Source organism: Lutra lutra, chromosome 12 (assembly GCF_902655055.1).
Source record: "Lutra lutra chromosome 12, mLutLut1.2, whole genome shotgun sequence".
Classification (NCBI taxonomy): domain Eukaryota; kingdom Metazoa; phylum Chordata; class Mammalia; order Carnivora; family Mustelidae; genus Lutra; species Lutra lutra.
Window position 1 is genome coordinate 29,337,665 of NC_062289.1, and position 18,213 is coordinate 29,355,877.

Sequence of the window (18,213 nt, forward strand, 5' to 3'; positions counted from 1 at the left end):
CAAACCATGGTTGGCAAATATAGATTAAAAAGATTGATTAAAGAAAATGTGGGATGAAAACTGAGAGTAGGGAGTTCAATAAAGAGGCATAAAATAATAAGATCCCTGAATGGGTGTTGACAAAAGTAGATGTGTCTCAAAGAAATATTTGACAAACTGGTGATTGATTGGATTTGAGGGTTCGTGGAAAGGGCAGAGTCAAAGAAAATGACTTGCATGATGCTTATGAACTTGGGGAATGATGAAGCAATAAATGTTAATATCAAGTTCAAGAGGAAGAGTTTTATGGATTTAGCCACTGAGTATTTGTATAGTGCCTATGTAAGATATGAAGTGATTTGGAAAACAAAATAAAATTTAATATTAAATATGTATTGGTTTTGGGTGACAACGTTGAGGATAATGGCTTAATGCACAGTTGGAAATAGGACATTGGGACTCAAGAGAACCCAAGGCTGCAACTGTGGCTTAGGAGACATTCACATAGAAATGAAGTCTGATTCATTGAAATTGATCATTGTATGCATAGGCTCTGATATGTCTGATTCAAAAAGAGATGCAATGAATGGTATGAATCTTTAGGGTCACTGAACTAGATACTGTAAAGCTTCATATTAATGAGGATAATGAGCAAGACTTCATTAACTCACAAACCAAGGTATACTGAAAAAAAGTATTTTTAAATGAAATTTTTTTACAATTATATTTATTTATTTATTTGACAGAGAGAGTGAGAGAGGGAGCAAGCAGGGGGAGTGAAAGAGGAGAAGCAGGCTTGCCACAGAGTAGGGAGCCCGATGGGGGCTTGATCCCAGGACCCTGGAATCATGACCTGAGCCGAAGGCAGATGCTTAACCGACTGAACCACCCAGATGTCCCTGAAAAAAACTATTTTTAATCTTTGAGTGGATTGGATGTCAAGTTCATCTTTATAGTGTTTCCTAAGTAATTCAGAATTCAAATGGCTTAGTTTTCTTTCCTATTTGAGACCCAAGACAGTTCCTTATCTTGAGGCTTGATGTAAAGGGGATAGTCCTTTGTCACACCGAGTCCGTGTAGTTATAGGACTTCCAGGGGATAACAAGTTGGCAAACAACTGAGGCCAAAGTACTCCTGGGTTCCAAGGTACTAAACTATCAAAAATTCGTAGTATGTTGAATCTTTCCCTCCTCTGAAAGTGGAACTGTTCTTCCTCCTTTGCCTGCCCAGCTCCTCAGATTGGCTCAGAGCATAGAGTTCTTGACACTTTAGTCATTTTGTCCCATAAAGATATCTATGACAGGTACCCGATATTCCCAGGCACCCCTCCCATTTAAAATGTCCTATTCTTTGGGCATTTACCTGGTGGGACATAACCCATGTGACATTTCCCAACCCATTTCATATCTTGATAAAAACAAATTTAGAGGACATCTGGTGGCTCAGTAGGTTAAACATCTCCCTTCAGCTCAGGTCACGATCCCAGGGCCCTGGCAGCAGGCCCTGCATTGGGCTTTGTGCTCAGTGGGGAGCCTGCTTCTCCTTTTCCATCTGCCTGCCACTCTGCCTACTTGTGCTCTCTCTGTTAAACAAACAAACAAATAAATAAAATTTAACAAAAAAATTCACAAGAAAAAGAATTAAAAAAAATTTCTTATTTAGATTCTAACTCAAGAATTTCTATCAACTCATCCAAGGTCCTGGATTAATTGATCCATTGATACATGCCCTCAGTGTGTGATATGGAGTGTGTAGAGCTATCTTCATGTGGTTCTATCATTTTGCGATCATAAGCTTGATGGGGTAGGGATTAAGAGCCTTTGATATTAGCAGTAGGAAAGATAATACCAATAGATAAATATGAAAGCATTCACCTGAAGTTTACTGAATGACCAGCATTTGTCTATAGGAAATAAGGGAAAACCTAATCTAGAGCACACACATTTGATCGTAGGGGTTACAAGATGAAACAGGCTAAGAGATCAGAGTCTTGGAGAATCAGAGCTTACTCTTGATGGAAGTTTTATTTTGTAGAGTGGTGGCACAGCTTGGGAACTTGTTCCTTTAGGGAAAGAACAAACTATGGGAATAGATCCATAGGAAAATAAAGGATGTTTAGGATGTGTAAGCAACCCCAACATATGTGAAGACGGTGCCCAAAAAGGAACACTGGCCCCGAATTAGAAGACTTATAGTGCTGTCTGAGACTTCTTAGCTGTGTCATTTTTTAAAAATCTGCTTTTTATTGACAAATAATTGATATAATATTAGTTTTCAGGTATATAACATGATCCAGTATTTCTTTTTTAAAAATTTTTTATTTTTTCAGCGTAACAGTATTCATTATTTTTGCACCACACCCAGTGCTCCATGCAATCCATGCCCTCTCCAATACCCACCACCCAGATCCCCCAACTTCCCACCCCCCGCCCCTTCAAAACCCTCAGATTGTTTTTCAGAGTCCATAGTCTCTCATGGTTCACCTCCCCTTCCAATTTCCCTCAACTCCCTTCTCCTCTCCATCTCCCCTTGTCCTCCATGCTATTTGTTATGCTCCACAAATAAGTGAAACCATATAATAATTGACTTTCTCTGCTTGACTTATTTCACTCAGCATAATCTCTTCCAGTCCTGTCCATGTTGCTACAAAAGTTGGGTATTCATCCTTTCTGATGGAGGCATAATACTCAGACAAAATGTTGATATCCAGGATCTATAAAGAACTCCTGAAACTCAACACACACAAAACAGACAATCATATCAAAAAATGGGCAGAAGATATGAACAGACACTTCTCCAATGAAGACATACAAATGGCTATCAGACACATGAAAAAATGTTCATCATCACTAGCCATCAGGGAGATTCAAATCAAAACCACATTGAGATACCACCTTACACCAGTTAGAATGGCCAAAATTAGCAAGACAGGAAACAACATGTGTTGGAGAGGATGTGGAGAAAGGGGAACCCTCTTACACTGTTGGTGGGAATGCAAGTTGGTATAGCCACTTTGGAGAACAGTGTGGAGATTCCTCAAGAAATTAAAAATAGAGCTTCCCTATGACCCTGCCATTGCACTACTGGGTATTTATCCCAAAGATACAGATGTAGTGAAAAGAAGGGCCATCTGTACCCCAATGTTTATAGCAGCAATGGCCACGGTCACCAAACTGTGGGAAAAAATCCAAGATACCCTTCAATGGATGAATGGATAAGGAAGATGTGATCCAATATTTCTATACATTGAAAAATGATCACAATTTATTTAGTTAACATCCTTTACCTTACATAGTTATACATTTCTTTGAGAACTTTTTAAAATCTACTCTTTTAACAACTTTCAAATATGCAATACGGCATTAACTATAGTCACTATGCTGTACATACAACTTACTTATTTTATAACAGTTTGTGCTTCTTTTTTTTTTTTTTTAAGGTTTTCTCCAGTGAACATTCTAGTCACAGAAAAGCGATCATCCAGTCAGCTTTAAAACTGTCCCATGTCTTCAGGGGGCACCTGGGTGGCTCAGTGGGTTAAAACTGTCCCATGTCTTCAGTCTCTGTCCAAGGCCCAAAGAGGTCAGGGGAGGATGTTGCTGTCTTTCCCTCTCCCATGCCCCCTAACTAGAAGGGAGTGGTGTTCTCTAAGGAAATAATCTCCTCTCAAGGGTTTATCATTAGCTTTCTCATGATGACTGACTCTATATTTTTTGTGTATATCTGTATCATATAAGTTGAGGCTTAGAGAGGCTTTTGCAGAGTTGGGTAAAATAGTTTGCTAACCTGTATATCTGTTTGCCTTATAAACTCTTCCTCTCAACCAAAAGACAATACTATTTTATTTCTTGAGCTATACACCAGACCCACCATTGCCTGCTTTACAAAATCTCAAGCTGGAAATGAGAACACCTGGCTTCTATTCACAGCCTAGCTAGGATGTCTGTTACATTTCATGAGCCAAAAGTCTCCAAGAATGATGAATTCTGGGGTTGGAAAGAGCCTTCACAGTCCTCTACTCCAACTTTCTGTCTTTTGATTGAAAACCCTCTACTTCAGAGGTGCTCTTTTTCAGGCTTGCTATAAATAGAATTAACCTCTATGGGCCTCCCCAGGGGAGCTGTCCGGTTTGACTGGGGTGGCTGTTGAGCAATGGTGGCAGTGCCCACTCGTATCCGATTGGGGAGGAAATGGATGTGATTCAGCTGTGAAAATCACAAATTAGATTTTGGCTTTCAGACCACTGTGTATTTTTAAAACCAGAGGAGAATAAAATAAACATTACTTTAGGTTTAGTAAAGATTATTACTATTATGTCCAGGAGGAAAATGTTTTCCTGGTGATTGGTTGGAATAACTTCTCCTAATATACATTTTTCCAATAAGTTGATTTTCTGTAAGATAATACTATATATCATTTTAATTCATGACCCCTCCCCCCTTTTAAAAAAGATTTCTCAGATTAGGGCGTTCAGTGAGCTCCGTTTATTATAGCTGCAGGACCTAGTTTTACCAAATGAAAGCTCCCCGAGATTAGGAACATCATTTCTCATTGTTATATCATCTCCTCCACAGCACAAGAGCTGGTACCTGGTAGGAGCACAGAACATGAAGGTTCTGTGTCCTGAAAATAATGTCCTGATAACAGAACTTAAAACAGCTGCCATTTTGCTGAGTGCTCACATGACCTTTCCTTGGAAAGGGGAGAGGGGGAGAGAGAGAGAGATACACTTGCTTTGGTATCTTTTCCTTCTCCTCTTTAAAAAAAAAAAAAATATATATATATATATATATTTATATATATATAATATATATATTCATTTAAAAATTATTTATTTGACAGATCACAAGTAGGCAGAGAGAGAGGGGGAGGAAGCAGGCTCCCTGCTGAGCAGAGAACCTGATGTGGGGCTCAATCCCAGGACCCTGAGATCATGACCTGAGCCAAAGGCAGAGGCTTAACCCACGGAGCCACCCAGGCGCCCCTTCTTCTTTTGAGCGTACTAATTCCACAATAAGAGTTCTACTCTCATGACTTCACCTAAACCTAATTATCTCTCAAAGATACCACCTTTCACCACATTGAAGGCTTGGAATTTAACATACAGATTTTTGTGGGCTGTAAACATCTACCCCATAATACCCCATTATTACATAATAGTAATAAACTTTACTAAACCTAAAGCAAGGCTAAATAGCTTTTCTAAAGTTACTTGCATAGTATTTGGAGGTTAAGGATCCAAGGCTTCCACCGAACATGATGAGCAACACATTCCAGGTTCTCTTGAGGTCGTGATGTCTTCCCCGGCCATACCTTCTTTTCTGGCTAATGGATGTCCAGACAGAGGGAAGGAGCTTGGGGAAGATCCCTCCCCTGTTTCTAGGAAAACTACCACCTGTCCACATCTCTCATTGTCCCAGTTACTTCTCCATGTTCTGGGATTTCAGTGAACAAAACAAAATTTAGAGTGATTCTCAAGTCATTAAACTTTTGTTTCAGGGAAATAGACTCATTGTTTTAAAAATTCCTCAATTGGTCAAATAATTCCAACTAAGAAACCATTTTTTTCCTCTCTAAAAATGCAGGGGAGCTTGTTGACAACTTATATTTGGTTGATAGTGCTTCCTTGAATATTTAATTATTGAACTGGGGGATGAGAATGACAGGTATACCCCAAGACAATAATTTCTCATCAAGCTGCTTGGCCATTACCTGACAATAGAGTCGAAACAGATGTTTTGCTAGCATCCTCTTTTTTGAAATCACTTCCTGAGTTTATTTGATGTTATTTGATGTGTTTTGCTTTATACCCAGGCCTGGGTACTATGGACATTTCTTTTAAACTGAGAAATTCCTCCTTGTATTCTCTGAGAATAACTGGTGGTGGGGGGAAAAAAAACACACACAAAAAAACAAAAACAAAAAACAAGAGTTGAGTTTGTTCAGACGTTTTTGCCTTGGTCTGATAAGCCATGGCATCTGAGTAGTTCTAACCAGAAGAAAAATGGGAATCAGGGGAATGTTATTCTTTCTTTCCAAATCACATCCCCTTTTCTCTTGGCTCCTACATGCTCATTTACACTTTTTGTAGTCCAGAAAATTTTACATCCCATCAAAACTTTCCTGTTCTGTATCCTATTCCCTTGAGACCTCACTATTGGGTAACAAAAACTGTTAATGAACAATTAATTCATTTTTACTTGTTTAAGGTTGAAGCATGTAAATTATTATTGCCTATCCATCAAAGGATATTTAGTGTTTATTATTATTTGCACAGAACTGTGCTAGGGAATTGAAATGGAGGTGAGGATTGGGCAAGAATATGAGCAAAAATAGTCTCTGTCCTCAGTTACTTCTTGTTGAAAAGACAAAGCATGCCTTTATGAGCTTGAGACAAGTAGTACACACTAAGCTCATGTACATCCAATGTGTAGCTAATGGCTGGAGGAGAGGAAAAGTCCTATATGATTCTATCAAAAGAGCACAACATCTTTAAAAGTCCTCAAGAAGTAATGTTTAAGGTGGTTCTATCTATTTGATGGCTCCTTCAGCACTTGGTGCAGGTACGCAAAGGTAGGAAGGATTTTGGCCAGAGTGGCCTTTTGGCGACCCCCTAATCTCATCATGCAGACTGACAGCTAAATCACCATTCATACACCATCTGCTGAGCTGAGAATGCTGGTGACGTTGAGTGAGGTTTGTCAGAAAGTCCCCCACGCTGTTGTCAACAAGAAGGCAGCCAGGAGGGAAGCAACAGGCAATGAAGTAAATGGCCGCAATTAACGTCAGCACACAAAGAGAACCCCTAGTGGGCTAAGCCAGTTAATGCATTTTCCTGACTTGCTATTAGTAAAACCTAATTAAATCAGATGCTACTAATTTGAAACTCTTGCTCATTTGGACCGGCCTGAGCTAAATGTTGCTTCTACTCTAGCTATGAAAGAAAGGGTTTTCTTAGCAAATTACTGGGGTAAACAAGATTGCAGAAAATTAAAATGCTTAATAGAGTAGTAGAGAATCAATTTGCAAGAAAACAATCATTGTGTTAATTTTAAACTGTTTTTACCTGTTCATTAAAGCAGCCTATTAAGGACCTCTGCCTCTTAACACTTTGTTATGCTAGTTTGAGTTGTTCCGTTCCTTGCTAGTAAAGAGAAAATTTAATTCGGACTTCTGTAATTCACACTAGCCTCTTCATAGCCCAGTTAGTTGGAATTAATGAAATGTGTGTATGGTTAGGGCATCCTCCAAGAGTCAGTTGGGGGAGAGCATCAGGCTTCATTCCTTTCTTTCTGAAGGTTAACTTTGCATTTGCCGAAGTCATACAGCACTTTTAGTTGTGCACAGATTTCTACATTAAGTCGCGGACATGATCACCTGACTAGAGACAAGTGCCTGTGATTGAGCATCGCCTTCATGCATATGTTTGACTTTCTGGCCCTAGGAAGAGAATGAAAGCAAAGAGCAGAATAGATCTCTGTGGAAGGAGTTTGAGGTTGTTGGGAGAGAACCACAAGCATCTATAGTTAGCACTTTAAATTAGACTCTAAGGAATTAGATCTACAAACAATCTCGGGTTTTATTGCATTTGTTTACATACTACATTTGTTTCCTATATATACTATGCTATGTACTTTAATATATATATATTTAAGTGTACATATTAAACATATTCATATATATATATAGATATATTTTATATCCTAGTCTAATGATGATGACCTAAGGAAGAGACAATCTGGATCTTTTTGGTGGCTACACTTTTTATAACTGTGTCTTTGTTTATTATTGCAGTGATATGAAGAACTATTTAATGCTTACCAGTAATAAGAACAGAGATATAATATATATTGGTACGTACCCATCATAAGAAGGTAAACGACATCACTGGGAGCTGCGTAAATACAGCATTTCTGGAATTTGCATAGGAAAAAAAATAGTACGAGGATGAGCTCACTTGTGGAAGCACACCAGAACAGAACATACTTTAATGTGCATTGTGAGTGGTGACAAAATTCCAGCCAAATATCATGTTAAATTAATGTTAATTTTGACTTTTTTGAATTTCTTTGAGATTTCACTTGTCTATTTGTTTGGGTTTTATAGTTCTTTAGGAGCCTGAAGCATAAAGGATTTATAGGTAGTTTTATGTTTATTCATATTTAAGTAACATTATAATAAATCTAACTTAAACCAACATTGGTAGTCCCAAGAGGAATTTAGCTTTAAAAGGAAGTTGGAGAAATAATGATTGATAAAACCACAGGTTATTGGAAATTGAAGATTCTTTGGAGATTGTTGTCCAGTGTTTTGAGACTGGGTTCCATTGAACTTTGGGTTTGGGGTGTTCATAGGTATGCCAAGAAAACCAAGAGGGGGCAGTTCCTGTGATCAAATAAGCCACAGAAAGGCAGAGCTATGTCTTCTCTTGAAGACTAAGGATACTCATTCCTGAAGGAAAGCCATAACGAGAGCCAGTGGCAAAGAAGCTTGTCCAGTGCTGTTCATGGCAGCATTTTCCAACCTTTCTTCCTTGCGTGGAGGACCTGCCTCGAACCTCTAGAAGAATGCTGATTGAACTGCCGGATAGGAAGCCCTGCTCAGGGACCAGGCTCCCATTGCACAGATTGGGACATGAAGAGGGTATGGTGGGCTGAATAGCATCTTTCAAAAACTCATGTCCACCTAGAATCTCAGCATGTGATCTTTGCAAATAGGGTATTTGTAGATGAAATTAGCTAAGTTGAAGTTTTGTTTTGTTTTTGTTTTTTAGGTGTCAACTTGATGGGGCCATAGGATGCACATGTACTTCAGAAAACATTATTCTGGGTGTTTCTATGAGGGTGTTTTGGGATAAATTTAATGTTTAAATAGCTAAGTAAAGTAGGTTGCCCTTCTTAATGTGGGTGGACCTCATCCCATCAATTGAAGGCCTGAATAGAACAAAAAGGCTGACTGTCCCCTAAATAGGGGGATTTCCTTCTACTTGACTACTTGACTAGCTTCTACATTTGTCACCCCCCACCCCAACCCCTGCCTCAGACTTGAACTGCAACTTTGACTTTACCTGGATCTGTAGCCTGCTGGCCTTTGGGCTAGAACTATAGCAAACAGTTCTCCTACAGCTTCAGTTTGCCAATTGCAGATCTTGGAACTTGTGAGTGTCCATAATCACATCAACCAATTCCTTAAAATCTTTCTATATTCATATACAACCTACTAATTCTATTTTTCTGGGGAATCTTGACAAGTATGGAGGTTATAGTGGATTAAGATGGGCCTTAAATATAATAAGTACTGTCTTTCTAAGAAGGGAAAACAGAGGCACAGAGAAGACAAACCAGGGGAAAAGGCCATGTGATGGAAGAGGCAGAGACTGGAATGAGGCATCAGCAAGTCAAGGAAAGCCTTGGTAACTCACTGGCAACCACTGGAGGCTAGAAAGAGGCATGGAACAGATTCTGCTTCCAAGATTCCAAAAGGAACTGGCATTGCTGGCACAATGATTTTGGACTTCTATTCTGAGTTGTGGGAGAATAAATTTCTGATGTTTGAAGCCACCAGTTTAGGGCAGTGCTAAGAAATGAATGGGGTGAACGAGAGAAAAGTATAAAGTGACCTCCTTTCTAGAAAGGCAATTCTAGAGATCAAATGTTTGACTTTGAAGCCAACTTTGTTTTCTTTCATTTATTTCCATCCTTGCCTTCTCCCAGAAAGAAACACAAGCATGTGGTATTTTCCTCCATATACAAATACAACAAACTAGAAGCAAAACAGACAACTTGACGACTTAAGCCCATTTCTAGAAGCAGCATGGCACTAATTATCTATGTAATTGCTATCTATATTACTATAAAAAAATAGACCTGGAGGGACGCCTGGGTGGCTCAGTTGGTTAAGCAGCTGCCTTCGGGCTCAGGTCATGATCCCAGCGTCCTGGGATCGAGTCCCGCATCGGGCTCCTTGCTCAGCAGGGAGCCTGCTTCTCCCTCTGCCTCTGCCTGCCATTCTGTCTGCCTGTGCTCGCTCTCTCTCCCTCTCTCTCTGACAAATAAATAAAATCTTTAAAAAAAAAAATAGACCTGGATTTTCCCAAGTATAAGAAAGTATCTGTAGTAAGATGTCAGAATTGAAAAGGACCTTTGAGAACATCTAATTCAATTATTCTGTTTTAGAGATACAAACATTTTTCTAAAGCTAGTATGTTTCCTATCCACACAAGTTCCACACATTTAGTAGTTTAAAAACAACAGAAATCTATTTTCTTACAGTTCTGCAGGTCAGAAGTCCAAAATTAGGCTCAGTGAGCTAAAATCAGGATGGCAGCAGGACTGGCTGTGTTCCTATTGGAGTCTCTAGGAGAGAAGCTGTTTCTTTTCCTTTTCCAGTTTCCAGAGGTTGTCCACATTTCTTGGCTCATATCCTTGTGTCACTGCTTCTGTCATCCTCTCCATTACATTTATGATTTTCCTGCCTCCCTCTTATAAAGACGTTGGTGATTATCTTGTGTCTACCTAGGAAATCTAGGATGGTTTCCCTATCTCAAAATCCTTAATGCAGTCACATCTGCAAAATTCTGCTTGCATGGAAGGTAACCTATTCACAGGTTCAGGAAATTAGAATGTGAACATCTTCAGATAGTCATTATTAAGCTTACCATAGATAATGTGATTAGAGCTCAGAGTGGCATGACCTTCATGCCATTGGCTAATCCATGATGCCACAATGCATGGTATCATAAAATTAACCTTGCAGTTCAGGGTCTTTCTCAGATTTCCAGGGTGTACAAAGCACACATTGGAAAAATATTAACAAATTACATTTTCAACTGTGCATAGTGATTAAAAATATAGAAAGCAGAAGTGTATGAAATATATTATTGCAAATTGGGATTTACTTCAATTCATTAATGACTACTGCTTTAGTTGCTCAATAAAACAATGGAGTATGGTCCTACTGCCATCTCTCTGGGATGCCCCTGGCCACTCAGCAATCATAGCAGTAATTGTTTCTTTAGAGCCCTTATGAATTTGGGAAGGAACCCAATCCCAGGTTACTCCTTGACAACAGAATGAGGATGTTTTTGTTTGTCTATGAAGTTGTGCAAGATAATGATCCTTTACACTTATTTAGAAATACTTACAAGTCACTAAGCATCTTCATGTAGGGTATCTTGGGTAATTTTAAAATAAGCCTGAGAGGTAGACAAGGGTAACAGTTTCATCCCATTTTAGATAGGAGGAAACTGAGGCTCAGAGAATTGCCTAAGGTTACAACTTCACAAGTCAGTGGATCTGGGACTCAAACCTAGATTTCCCAACTCCAGATTCCAGTTATTCTTAGATCCATAACTAGGTAAAATAAACAGAAATCAACCAATCAGGCCCATCAAAAAGGGATATTGGATAATAAGACCTATTACTTTCCAAGTTGAATTAAGAGACTGTTATAGAATGACCACTTTATGTTTTGAGTAGGTTAAAATTTTAAAAATAGGTTAATACCATGAAAATTCCTTTAAATGTAACAAACTTATTAAACTTAGAACCATACCATCTAAAGACCTAAAGCACAAATAAATTCAGCATCTTACTCAACAGAGGTATATCAAATATTGGAAACTAAGGGGAACTTAAGGTTTAAAAAATATACTTTTATTAAAAAATCCTTACGTTTCATGGTTCCATCTTTTCTTATTTTGGCTAAATTTTATGGGATGGTGGTATGTGTATGTACATATACTGCTAACAGAAATTGAAACTGTGCTATGCCTGACATTACTATCAGAAGAAAAAAATGAAATATACATGAGAAATCTCCAACTTTTCAGTTAGGAAAATGCGCACTCTTGTGATGGCCTATTCTTCAGACATAGGATAAATTCTAAGTGGAATTTGATTGTGAAGGAGTCTTTAAAACAAGGGTGGTCCAGGTGGTGATTGAGGAAGCTTCCTGGAAAAAAGAGCAGATTATGCGGTTTTGATAAGAAATCCTGATCAATTTAGAGTAGAAGGACCAACTCCAGCTGTCAGCCAAGAGAACAATTAATGTTTTTCTTCCCTCCCTTCCCTTTTTCCTTCCTTCCTTTCTTTCTTTGGTCATGTACCAAGAACAATACCAGAACTTATAGAAATAAGTCATTTCTTTATGAAATCAGTCATTTCTTTTTTGTACAGCTCTATTTATTAGAAAGTTATTCCTTGAATACAGCTAATTGGACATGTCCACAGTTTCTTTTCTTTCTTTCTTTTTTTTTTTTTAAAGATTTTATTTATTTATTTGACAGAGAGAGATCACAAGTAGACGGAGAGGCAGGCAGAGAGAGAGAGAGAGGGAAGCAGGCTTCTTGCTGAGCAGAGAGCCTGATGTGGGACTCGATCCCAGGACCCTGAGATCATGACCTGAGCCGAAGGCAGCGGCTTAACCCACAGAGCCACCCAGGCGCCCGGACATGTCCACAGTTTCTAACAAGTAAACTTAGTTATGTCCTTTGGAGTCATAGACAATATGCCTCTTTCTTTTAAGAGCTATTTTATTATTTGTGTCTTTAACCTTCTGTTCTCTAGGCTAGAAATCCATGTTTGCATCAGGTGGGTCACATCTGAGACAATATTTAGACCTTTCATTGTTTTGTTTTGGCAGTTAAGGCATCCTAAATTCCAGCCTTATGCCAAATATGTCTAGTCCTCATAGCCGAGTCACCTTAGATTATATCACAGTATTGGCTTCATAGATGTATAAATGTGACTGACCTAATTTGGTTAGCATTATAAATACCTCTAGCTTGTGGACCCATAACACTGTCCCATCTTTTGTAGGGGAGTATTACCAAAATAAGCACCATCCTCTATTTGTAAAAGTTGATGTTTTGAACCTAAATGTAGGGCTTTGTACTTTTCCTGCTGAAAAGCATCTTACTGGCTTTAGCCCCAGGGACAAGGTCATGATTAGCCCATCATACAGTTAGTTATTCATGCAGAGGAAATTCTAAGGAATTTAAAGCTACCCCCAAACAATTTCGAATGCAAAGGGTCTTTCTTATCATCTTTCTACTAGTCTAGATTTACCAATTTAATAATGTTTAAGAATATTAAGATTAAATATGCTCTTAAGGGTAAGATATCCAGAATTTGGTTCTTAAAAATAGAAATATTCCATCACAAAGGAGTGTTCCATCAAGATATTAGTCTGAAAAGTTATCTCAGCCAAATGCTGGACCCTGAAAGGATGGCAAAAGAGAAAGCTACGTTCTAATGGAGGAATAGGACTAGAAAGGTTCAGGGCTAGAGGCTTTCCTGGGGAAGGTATGTCTATTTCCCTAGGGGGGAAAAAACAGTATTATTACTGATTAAAATCTATTAATTTTTCAGTTTAAATATGTATACATATATAGACAAAAGTACAAAAATATTGCTATTGCAATGTACAGAAATGTAGGGTAGGCATTGTTATAATTTTATAGATGAAGGATGCCTGAACGGCTCAGTCATTTGAACATCTGCTTTTGGCTTAGGTCATGATCCCAGATCTGGGATCCAGTCCCACGTCAGGATTCTTGCTCAGCAGGGACCCTGCTTCTCCCTCTGCCTGCTGCTTCCCCTGCTTGTGCGCTCTCTCTCTCTCTGTGTCTCTGAAAAATAAATAAAATCTTTAAAAAAATAATTTTACAGATGAAGGAACAGACTTAGAAGCAATTTGTCCAAAATTGCAAGATCGGTACGTGGCAGGGACAATGTCTGAGATCAGGCCTGTTGATCCAACCTCTCTCCTTACCCCTTCCTACCCTTCTATAAAACTCAGATTCAGTATGAACATCTTCTGAAGGAAACATCGTAATTGATTTAAGGATATTCTAATCAGAAAAAAAGGAACTGAAACATTGTTAATAAACTGGTTTGTCAGAGACTGGGTACATTGAAAAATTCTCAGATTATTAAGCTTTCCATTTCCTTTCACATCCAAGAATATGACTCAGTCTTGGAAATTGGCTACAGTGTAGCCTGGGAGTGGGTTTTGGAATAGCACCGGAGAGGTGAGATTGACCTAATGATAAATACCCTCCGGAGGGGAAAGTTCATTAAATTTAACTTTGTAATGCCCAAGTTGGAGAAATGTTCACATTATCTTGGATCCTGTACACGAGAGAGTGGCCAACATTGTGGCTAACCCCAGAATGCCGACGAGGTGCAAAATATCAATTTGTCTCTGGAATGAGTTAAGCAGAGAGTGGTTTATTCACTTCCTATTTATTCTTCACACAATTAGCACACACACAGAGCTAAATAAGCTGAGGATATCAAGAGTAAGCGGAGGACTATGCTCTCACATGACTTGAAGTCTAATAAAGAAGCCACGAGAAGCTTTAAGGCAACTCAGAATGTTATAAATGTCTCTGCAGCCAGCTTCCAGTTCTCATTCAGGCTTTCTAGGCTCTTCATAATCTAAGACTACACTGCTCATTTGCCCTAATGCCCACTGCTTAACACAGATGCACATTGTTGTCATGAGTATGGTCTCTTGACCGTTACACAAACATGCTTGGCTCACTTTGCCTGCCTGCCTGCCTGCCTGCCTGCCTGCCTTCCTTCCTTCCTTCCTTCCTTCCTTCTTTCCCTCCTTCCCTCTCTCCCTTCCTCTGCCCATGCCTGCTTTCCTTCCTCCTTCCTTCCTCTGATAAACATTTTTAAGCATCTACAATGTTCCAGCACCCTCTGTGCTAACTGCCAGGGTTGTGTCAGATAATCAGACTTCTGCATTTCCACCCCTCCTGGACTGGCAGTCAGTATTTTAGGATTTAGCTCAGACCCCATTTTCCTTTCTGAAATTTTCTCTTGATTATATTTCCTTTGTGTGGTCATTGACTCTTCTGTAATCAGATTACTCCTATAGTGCGTGCCTTGCAACCAGGAATACATTAATTGTCAGAGAAGAGGGTGTGGTGGGAGTTTAAGGAGTGGGAGTGTCAAGGCCCAAGATGGCCAGGAGAAGCTTCCTGAAGCAGGTGAGATTTGAGATGGGCTTGGAGGAAGGGGAACTTTGGTTTGGTAATCTTCAAGATTTCAGGTAGGGGAGAGTGTGATGGCCTCAAGGAAGAGTGAGCCCAAGAGGAACTTATTTCCTCAAGGCATGAGAATTATTTTGTTTCTAAGCTATAGTTTGAGAAAATTGGCTAGGTCGCAATCAGTGTAGAATTACTCATGCAAGGCCATACTTGACAAAGAATGTTCTCCCTTTCTCCTTGACTCAGATGTGTTGGTTATCAAATTGTAAAATTTCACAATTAGACATAACTTGAGGGGCTTCAGGACAGAAACCTCCCTCCTCACAGCAGCAATGTATGACAGATGGTCCCCAATAACCTCTGTTTGAACAATAATGTCTGCTTTCCATACTGGCAAAATAGCTAGTTTCCTTCATTTGACAACTCCAGTGAATACCAAGTTCTTTCCCACACCAGGCTGAAATCTGACTCTTGGTGTTTTCAGCCATTGAGCCTGGTTTTTCCTTCCAAAGTCATACAGAGTAAGCTTGATTTCTCATCAACATGAGAGTTCCTTAAATATTTGAAAAACTAGTATTGTGCACTTGGCAAGTGACTTGAAAGATTCATTCCCTGGAACATGTGTCTTGAAACTGTAGCCTGAGACAATGAAACAGTGGACAGAACACAGGAAGGCAATATGACCAGGCATGGAAAGTACAGACTCTAGTTCTGATTGTCTTGGTTTTGACCTTTGTTCCTGTACTGCTTCCTCAAGGGGCTCCGGCTTTTCACCTATTAAGTGAGGATGGCAGTACCATCTACTTCATCATGCTTTTGCAAAGCTTAAATGAGATAATACATGAAAAGCACTGGGTGTGGTCTCTGGTGGATAATAGATTTTGATGGAAAACTGAGAGAAAATGAGCTGTACAGTAAGTGAGAGCATTTATGCAAATCATGCCATTATTTAAAATGTGTCTAACTGAAGTCATGAGGGATGACCAGGACTTACAGTAGCAACTGTGCCCGAGCTAAAAAGCAAAGACAGACAAAGCCCACCTAGGACACCTTTGCTCGATTCCCTTGCTAATGATAGATTACCCCCTGTGGTACCTTCCTAAATGCTTGGTCTGGTGTGGATTTAAATGATGCAAGCAGTGAAGTGGTAAATCTGTCCTTGAGGAGGAGAATATTTTGTGGTTTACCAAGTGGTTGTCTAAAGTTTTTTTTTTTTTTTTTTTTTCCCCACCATCTACTTAAAAGTTCCCATACTTCCATTCCATCCTTCTTAATTCTAACCCGCTGGTTGACCTTAATTGATGTGTGTCTATCTTTAAACTCTAGGTCTGTTTTGGAAGATCTTTAGGGCACTCTTGCTGAAGACTATGGAGTGGTGCCCCAGTGAGAAGGAAAATTTTATATCTCAACCCTCAGAGCAGAAGTACTGTGGTAATACTTTTAAAAACACTTTCCCCATATATTATTTCATTTGAGTTTATTAAACCAACTAGTGTGGGTACTTAGCGCATCTGAGGTATTTGTATTCTACAGGTGAGAAAACTGATACTCAGAAAGGAAGAGGGCTTGCACCTGCAATGAGGTACAGTGTGGGCAGCAGGGAAATCTGGGGATTCAGAATAGTTGATCTCTGGTTTGGCTGAACTCTTTAGGCCTCCATATTCTCCTCTGTAAAATCAGGAGTTTGAACTCAATGATGATTCCTTTCGCACTAATATTCCATCATGATGACAAGAAATTCAATGTTGTACAGCAGTTCAGAGTCCAAAGTAGGACTAGAGCATGAGTGTTCCATATCTAAGCCAGTGCTAAGCCCATGATGCCAAGCTGTTCTGAGATACCCTGTCACCCCCAGCCTTCCCACCCACCCATCACCCTGTTTCTGCTTTGGCAATCATTATGAAGTAGTCTCTCAGAATGATTAGGGGTGTTGACAGGAAATTACTTCTCTTCTTCTCCCGTGTGCTCTGGCACATGGATATGTTTGGGCAAGTTGTCCCTGTTGTGATCATTATGCACTTAGTTATTTTTGTTCTAGTGCCCAGAAGCCTGTGGGGCATGGATGCCTGGTAAAAGAATTTACAGCCAATTTAGTCCACCTGAGTTAAGTTACACAATCAGCCTAATTGCAGAAAGCTGGTTTCTGTTTCCCTGATATTGGTCATTCCTGAGGATCAGCTTGGTCCATTGTGAGATCACACGGCAGACTTGGAAAGAAAACCGCTGAGATTGAAACCAAGGTTCAAGGGGCTTTGCCCATGACTTAGTGGCATTTAAAGTGTGGGTTTAAGCCCCCGGCCTGCTTCTTACAGACTGTTGAAGTTTGGATGGCTCATTTGCCTCTCCGTGTTTCAGTTGCTTTTTCTGCAAGTTGGGTTTAATAATATAACCCATATCATAATAGAAGTGAATGATATAATACAAGTTAATAGCTTGAGACAGTGTGATACCTTGTAGGTGCTCCATATATATGAGCTTTTATCATTTAAATCATTTTATTATTCTCATTTTAAAATTACAAAGGATGAGATCCTAAGAGAATTCTGTTGCCCATGATCATGCCAGATTCAATAGCGTTGTCATAGTTAAAATTCAGCCATCCTTACTAATTTTTTTTCCATTCCAGTTTCCTTATACCTTTCTTTAAATAATGAATTTCCATTTAGGGCTCAGGAATTGTTTATAAACACTGTAAGATAGAGGCAAATCTCTCCTACAGCAAGCTGTCCATCTATTTCTAATGCATGATTACCCCAATGGTTCTTCAGGAATTATGTGTAACCATCTGGGTGCAACTCTGTTGCTATTACCCACTATGACAGTTGTGCCCACTTTGTCTCAAGGAGTTAAGAGTTGGCATGTAGATCCTGCCTTTCTGAGATCTCGTCATCCTCAGTAAAATAGGGAGGCCATGTCATTGGCAATATGTCCACCATCATCTCTGACCTACAAGGACAAACATCATGGAGCTTTTCCAGAGTGGCAGTGTCCCCTCTCTTATGCATTCTTCTATGTCTGCTCTGGACCCACTTGGGCACACAATAGAGGATGGGCATTCAGATGGTATATGATGTAAAACTTGTATTTCCTGGTTCTATCACTTCAGGCTGTACTGATTTAGCAGACTTGTTTCTCAATGGAGGGATGGCTTTGCTAGAGGAAACAATAATTTGACTGAGTTAGGACGTGAGACCGAGACCTGGCATTTATGCCATAAAACCAATAGGCAAAGA